A 6,086-nucleotide genomic window follows, 5' to 3' on the forward strand; every position below is an offset into this window, starting at 1 on the left:
TTAATACTTAGGATTAGGATAATAAAAGAGAGAATAGGCTAATAACGTTCATCCTCACCACTTGCTGAGTAGTTGGAAAAATGTTTTTCTCTGTCGCTAGTGTCGATGCCCAGCCCAGAACGGAGAACCATCGGGCCTTCGTTTGACCACTTGTCATGGTGACGCTCGCACATGCGCGCGGGGCCTGTTGAAGGACCCTCTCGATAGTGGCATGGTTCACGCGGAGTTTCGAGTGCTCTCTTTCTCAGTGGAGGAAGGTATTTGTCTACCTTTGGAGGTGTGGCAGGAATCTTGGCCAAATTTTAAGAGAATTACCAAAGGTAAGTTAAGTCGTCACCAATCATTGGGTTTTTCTAAGGTGTGATTAGTCACTTGTTTCTAGTTGATTTTATTACCAATTCTAAGCTAAGAAAAATGGCATTTTTCTTAATCTAATGTGGATGGCAAAAAATCCTGATTCTTGAGTCCGGAAGTTTGGTTACGTGTGGAGAAGGTGTTAGGCACCTCACAACGCCTGTCCAATGACAATCCTTTGTTTTGATAAAACCTTAATTTTTGGAGATTGGCAGTAAAAAACATGATTTTGGCATTAGCTTTCGGGACTTTGTATGCATGGGGGCTTTGAGGTTTGGCTTTTGAATGGGTGTGGTCCCAATCTATGCTTTCCTAAGGCATTCGAGCAAAGTACCAAATTTCCACGATGAAAATCCGACGACATGTCACCTTACTTTCGCAGCAGAAATTAGGCATCGCTTCCCCTTAAGTGACATGGACTGTGACAGTCACACTGGAAGGGGGGAGCAGGTATATACATACATACATCATGCACATTGCTAGCACACAGAACAAGAAAGTAAATATCTACACCCCTAGAGTATGGCCCAAAATATAGGTGTAGGAAAGTAAACAGGGGTTGCTATACTCTAGAGATGAGGACGAATGGTACATGGCATGATATACCTAATACAACCCATCTAAGAGAGAAAGGACGGAGGAAGGACGGAGGTTTGAAAGAGTACAAAACCAAATGGGAGAGGTTAGACCCCTAAATCTACCGAACATAGCTACTTGGCTTATATCAACATACTTGTGCATCCTCGCCCTTTTTGCTTGCACCTAGGAGACTACCCTAGCTCCATGTGTCATCTCTCCATGTGTGTACATGCAAAGGAAAAGATACGAAACCAACAGATAAGAAACCAGCAGACAAGCAATGGAAGGAAAAGATGCAAAGAGCATATAAAAGAGGCATAAAGCAGATAAGCATGATAGACATAGCAAGCAAAGAGACAAGAAAGCAAGCAAACAAGCGAGAAGGCAAACAAGCAATAAAGCAAACAAAAGGTGGTGTCCGCGAGGGACAAATGTAGGTTTAGATCGAATGTTCATAACTTCATTGTGTTAAAACATGGACAACACACTAACAAGCAAGAATCATGCATGGACATGTACGGAAGCATGTAAAGATGCATAGAAAGCCAGCGGGTGGCAAAAACAAGCATAACAAGCATATCATCGCACAGAGCGGAAGGGGGGACGGTATGCATGAAGCAACTAGCATCATGGTGATGCATCCCAAGTGGTTACATCCAAACAAGGCCTCATAGGCATTGGATGTAACCACACAACCACAAACCCGCTAAGGGCGTCAAGCGTTGCAAAGCCTACAACTAGAGAGGCTAACATGGAAGATAAAGAATAGAAGCAAACAAACATAGGCATGCAAATAAGAATGATCAAAACCCTTTAATATGGGCCAAGGTGTACGGATGATGATCAAGACCATAAAGGGGTCAAGATCTAAATCCTACCATTAGGCCAAAACACAAAAAATGCGATAAAAGGAACAAAAGGGCTACAATAGCACATGGCATGACAAACAAAGCCTAGGTCTAGGCACACAAACATGGCATGGAGCGCACAAGCACATGGAAAATGGTATAAAGCATGTAAAGAATATAGATTCAAGCACATAGGCATGTGAAAACAAGGATCTAACCATACAGCATGGAAATACGCACATAAATGCATAGATCCAAGCAAGGCATAGCTAACAACATCATACAAGCATGTGAGCATGTAAACCTAACATCAACATAGAACAAAAAGAGGAACAAAGCATAAGAAAACATGGCATAAAGCATAAAGCATGTAGGAAATACAAATAGACATGTAAACAAACATAGGAACATGTGGATCTGGCCAAACAACAAGCACAAACACGTGGTATGAGACCTAGAAGCATGTAGATCTAAACATCAAAAACATAGGAAAGAGAAGACCTAAACATAAAAAGCATGGCATAAAACATAAAGCATGTAGATCAAGACAAATAACATATAAACAAGCATGGAAGAACATGGATCTAAGCTAAGAACATGCTAGGAGCAAGATAAAGCAAGAAACATGCTAAGGAAAGTAATAAATCATGTTATTAAGACAAAAAGAGTAAGATAGATGCTAGAAAAAGATTTAGAAAGTTAGGGGTGTGGATAATAGCTAAAAAGTTACATCCACACCCCTAAACTCCAAATCCAAAGTGTAGAGCCAAGGAGAAGAAGATTGGGTATAAGAACAATATCTTGTATTTTTGGTGAAAAAGGAAGAATCAAGAGGCTTTGATGTGTTTTTTATGTTTGGAAGAGAGGAAAAATGTGTAGAAAACATCCAGGTAGAGAGAAAAACCCACAAAAGCCTTCTCTTCTTTGGTCTGAAAGTGCCTAGGGCCTTTTATAGCCCCGACACGTTGTACGAGGTGGTGGCCACCTATGAAGCTTCTCAAATGGCATTGATCTTGACACCCCTAGAAAGATCTTGACTTCCTATTTCTAAAAAGGCATGGAACTTGAAAATCCAATGGTCAGATCAAAAGTTATGGCTCCTAGAAGTTAGTGATGCATTGATTAGTGCGTTATCCCAGTTTTCAAGATATCTCGGCTGTTCTAACTCCAATTTTGACCCATGGATAGTCGTTGGACTGAGAATTTGATAATCTTCACAATGGTGTTGGTTTCAACTCATTATGTCGGCCAGATCAAAATTAGGATTTATGGGCCCATTAGGAGTCAACTCCGGCTCAAACTTGGTCAAAGTTGCTAAAAATCTCTAAGGAGCTCAGGTTTTAAAAAAACCATGAAAAATGTTTTTTTTTTGTGAGAATTTTGACCTTGTTTAACCTTCGGTCAACCCAGGGTTGACTAGGGGCATTTTGGTCATTTTGGTTGAAAAAGGCACTTTGGGTGCTCTGGTGTCCGAATAGGTTGCGCCATGTCATTCTAGATGTTCTCGCGGCTCCATTGAGAGAAAATGATATTTTTGGATTTTTGGGGTTCGGCACGTAAATTAAGGACAGACAAAATACAATATCAACAGCTAGTGAAAGCTTGATATTGAAGGCACTCTCACTGTTGCAAATCAACAATTTGGCCCTTGGTTACGTGTTGCACCTTACAGTCACTCATAGAAACGAGTGATTATAGTGCCGGGCTTTTATAAGAAAAACAAAGAGAGCTCTTCTTGGCCAAGACAGCTGGTGAACTTAAGACCAATTTCGACTGGGGGCACGGTGGCTTCACGACCATCAAGGGTAACTACTGATGCGGCTATCTTCCACCAGGAAAAAAATATTGAAAAAACAGTTACCTTGCAGCACTAAAACGGTTACAGCTACCCAAAATAACTCCACTTCTAATATCGTGCAAAGTGATAATGGGGAAGAGCCGTTTGAGAAATAGCTAAAGGATTTAGATTGTGAGTTAAGGAAGTTTGATTTACCAATTACTCCACCAACGGGTAAGAACTTTAATGATGAGTCGTCCCTATCAAGTCTCCCCAATAAGGAAAACTCTTCACAGCCAACCTTGAATTCGTTTGATGACTTCTTGACCCCACAGAATTCTACCAAATCTCCACAATTACCACACTTACCTAAAATAGACAACCTACTCGAGACTTTACACCTCTTTAATGTACCAATCTCTAAAAACCCTAAACCATCTTGGAAACGGCTCCTTAGGTCTAACATAGTGTCATCCTCAAATGGAAACACATCAGTAGGACAGAAACGTGCACCCCAAATCACGGCTCACCTTGAGTTACCAAACAAAAAACCTATGGTTTCTCACCGTGTAGATGATGAAAATATATTAGCGGAGGTTGGCTCATAGTCCTACCAGGAGCAATGAGTCTTTTACTATGGAATTGTCGAGGGCTTGGGAACCAATGTATAGAAAATCAGCTTTCCAATTTGGTGTGGACAAAAGATCCATCTATTGTGTTTATAGCCAAAACATGGACAGACAAAGGAAGGCTAGAACTAGTTCAGAATTGTTTGAAGTTTAGACATAAATTTGAAGTTCCAAGGAAAGATAAGGGGCGTGGCTTGGTGATTTTTTGGAAGGAAGATTTTGATTTATCAATTGAAACTTTCTCCAAAAACTATATTGACACTACAATTAATAAAAATAAAGAGGATGAGTGGTGGTTCACGGGCTTTTATGGTGAACCTAATCAACAGAAGCGACATGCAGGGTGGGCAAGATTATGTAGTCTAAAAAATCAAAGCAATGCGTCGTGGTTGTGTGCAGGCAACTTTAATGAGATCACACAGCAATCTAAAAAAAGAGGAGGCAGAATTTGGTCCCATAACCAAATGCAACCATTTAAGGATGTCTTTGACTAGTATGGCTTCATGGATTTAGGATTCCTAGGATTTCAATTCACATGGCACAAGCATTATGCTGACTACACAGTTTGGGAGAGATTGGATAGAGCAATAGTGACAAATTAGTGGCTATCAATTTTTCCAGGAACAAAAGTCCATCATATTGACGTAATTTGCTCCGATCATAAACCACTATGGATTGTTCTAGATGGTATAGATTGTAGTTTTCGAAAACCCTTCCGTTTCAAGCAAATGTGGATTTCAGACAAGGGATGCAGTGATACAATTAAGGTGGTATGGAAGGAAAGAATTAATGAACCGAGTACTACACAAGTACTCCAAAAGGTGGACAGATGTGGGGAAGAACTCACTTGATGGAGTAAAAAAGGTTTTAGGAGTGTTCATCAAGACCTAGAACAAAAGAAAAGGCAATTGCAACAGGGAGAAAAAATTGCAAGTCACAGAGGAGACACTAGTCGAATGAGGCAACTTGAGCAGGAAATTAATTTGTTGTTGGACAAAGAATCAAAGGTGGAGCCAAAGGTCTAGAATCATGTGGCTTAAAGATGAGGATTGAAATACTAAGTTTTATCATGGCAAGGCAACTCAGCGACAAAGAAGAAATAACATAAAAAAGCTTAGAGATGCTTCGGGCAGATGGTGTACACAACAAAATCAAGTGGTTGACACAGTTGTCAATTTTTATCAAGATCTCTTCACTACATCTAGTCCATCTGATTTTGAGGAGGTTACTGATAACATCCCACAACTTGTTACACATGAGATGAATGACATGTTGCTGGCCGAATTCAAGGTGGAGGAGGTGGAGAATGCTTTGTGACAAATGGCTCCCTTGAAAGGTCCTGGACCCGATGGTATCCCCCTACTTTTTTATCAAAGCTATTGGTCTCTATTGGTAGTGATGTAGCACAATCTATCCTACTATTTTTGAATTCAGGCTCCATACCAAAGGCTTTGGGTCACTCCTTCATCACACTGATCCCCAAGGTAAAAAATCATGAATTTATTTCAAAGTTTAGGTCAATAAAATTAAGTAATGTGTTGTACAGAGTTTTTGCAAAGGTTTTAGCCAATCAACTGAAACTTATTATGCCTCATCTTATTTTTGAACAACAAAGTGCATTCATGTCAGATTGTTTAATCTCAGATAAAATCTTAGTAGCCTTTGAGACCTTACATTATATGAGAAACCATGGGATGGGCAAATCTAGTTACATGGCTTTAAAATTAAATATGAGCAAGGCTTATGATCGTGTGGAATAGAAATATATAGAGAAAGTTTTGGAAAAGTTGGGTTTTTGTGAATGGTGGAGACAATTGATGATGGAATGCAGCACCAATGCATCCCATTTGGTGCTAATAAATGGTGAACCTCATGGGAACATTGCTCCCACAAGGGGAC

The sequence above is a fragment of the Quercus robur genome, chromosome 11 (assembly GCF_932294415.1).
Source record: "Quercus robur chromosome 11, dhQueRobu3.1, whole genome shotgun sequence".
NCBI classification, from domain to species: Eukaryota; Viridiplantae; Streptophyta; class Magnoliopsida; order Fagales; family Fagaceae; genus Quercus; species Quercus robur.